Source organism: Trichechus manatus, unplaced genomic scaffold (genome assembly GCF_000243295.1).
Source record: "Trichechus manatus latirostris isolate Lorelei unplaced genomic scaffold, TriManLat1.0 scaffold00008, whole genome shotgun sequence".
In the NCBI taxonomy this organism is placed as follows: domain Eukaryota; kingdom Metazoa; phylum Chordata; class Mammalia; order Sirenia; family Trichechidae; genus Trichechus; species Trichechus manatus.
Window position 1 is genome coordinate 33,543,234 of NW_004443944.1, and position 1,893 is coordinate 33,545,126.

The following is a 1,893-nucleotide window of genomic DNA, read 5'->3' on the forward strand; positions in this document are numbered from 1 at the left end:
TTCCTTTTTCTCACTGACCCGATTTTACCAAGCATGATGTCCTTCTCCAGGGACTGATCCCTCCTGATAACACATCTAAAGTATGTGAGAAGTAGTCTTGCCATCCTTGCTTCTAAGGAGCATTCTAGTTGTACTTCTTCCAAGACAGATTTGTTCATTCTTCTGGCAGTCCATGGTATATTCAGTATTCTTTGCCACCATCACAGTTTAAAGGTGTCAATTCTTCTGCCGTCTTCCTTATTCATTGTCCTGCTTTCACACGCACATGAGGCAATTGCAAACATCATGGCTTGGGTCAGGTGCACCTTAGTCCTCAAGGTGACGTCTTTGCTTTTCAATACTTTAAAGAGGTCTTTTGTAGCAGATTTGCCCCTTGCACTATGTCGTTTGATTTCTTGACTGCTGCTTCCATAGGTGTTGATTGTGGATCCAAGAAAAATGAAATCCTTGACAATCTTAATCTTTTCTCCGTTTATCATGACGTTGCTTATTGCTCCAGTTGTGAGGATTTTTATTTTCTTTATGTTGAAGCTAGATTCATCTAAAGTACAATAATAAAAAAAAAAAGTAACTTGTGATCTTGGATTGGATCCTGGATTAGGGAAAAGAAAAGAATTCTTTTGAAGGATATTATTGGGTCAATGAACAAAATTGTAATGTGGGCTGTTGATTTAATAATATTAGATTCATGATTAGATAATACTGTATCAATGTTATATTTCCTGAATTTGACCAATGTACTGTGCTCATATAAGAGACTGTCCTTGTTCTTAGAAAATACACACTGAAGTACTTAGGAGTAAAACGGCATACTGTCTGCAACTTCCAAATAGTTTGAAATATAATAGGGAGAAAGAGCTAGACGAAGGGAGGAAGAGAGAGGGTACAGATGTGGCAAAATGTTTACAGTTGGTGAATCTTGGTAAAGAGTAAGTTCTTTGTATTATTCTTGCAATTTTCCACAAGTTTGAAATTATTTCAAAATAAAAACTGAAAAATAAAAGGGGGTAGGGGGTGATGATTGGCCCTGAATCAAGGCCAACAATTTGATGGAGCTGTTGATTTCAAGCAGGAGCCTAAAGAAATATCTTCCTATAGTCCGTTGGCCATTTCAGAACTTTGAAAATGTGATGGTCAATTCATTAGAAAGAAACATCTGAGTCCTTGGTGATAGAAGTGGACTAATATTTATCTGTAGTCTTAATACTGCGATTCCAAATACAGGGATCCCTGATTTAATTTGTTCATTAGAATTACAATGATGTTAAATCTAATTATTGCAAAGAAAATCACTATGGAAGCGTTTTCCACTCAAAATAGTAGGACGCTTCTGAACTGTGACCTGCCTTTGAGTATTGTCCCTTTGTATGGTCAGGGCCCTAACTTGAATATTTTAAACTTCATTCAAATTGGAAACATCCTCTTTCCAAAAATAAGATGCTTTTTTCCCCCTTTTGAATTAATTTGCCTTTGAACAATCATAGTGTCTCTTGATTCTCTTAGGAACCACATTTACCATCGGGTTTCAAACAGTTTTGTTCATTGGATTGTGAAAGTGCATCTTTACTATGGACATTGATTGAAAAAGTTACTTTCATAGGAAAGATACTTGCTGATGTAATGTGATAATCGTCATGATATGAAAGGCAGAAATTTTGCTGGATTTCTTTTGCCTGGCAAGAGATACCAAGTATGTGGAAAGTATAAAATGTATTTTCTTTAACAAGAAGAGGAGAACCTTCTTTTGGTCTTTTGACAGGAAAACTGATTTTTAAACTATTTTGTTTATTAAATATTTTGTTAATTTATTAATAATTGCAAAAAATGTCTGTAAGGATTATTATCTTTCATGTGTAAAATGCTTGTGCAAAATAAATACTTTAGAAATAATAA

At 34.8% G+C, this 1,893-nt stretch overlaps 1 non-coding gene across 1 annotated transcript; it reads left to right on the forward strand.

The window, feature by feature from the left end:
- Positions 1 to 1,021: 1,021 nt before the first annotated feature.
- LOC111819267 (small nucleolar RNA SNORA2/SNORA34 family) lies at positions 1,022 to 1,158 on the forward strand. Its single transcript, XR_002823000.1, has one exon. It is a non-coding gene; the product is annotated as a small nucleolar RNA SNORA2/SNORA34 family (small nucleolar RNA).
- Positions 1,159 to 1,893: the final 735 nt, after the last annotated feature.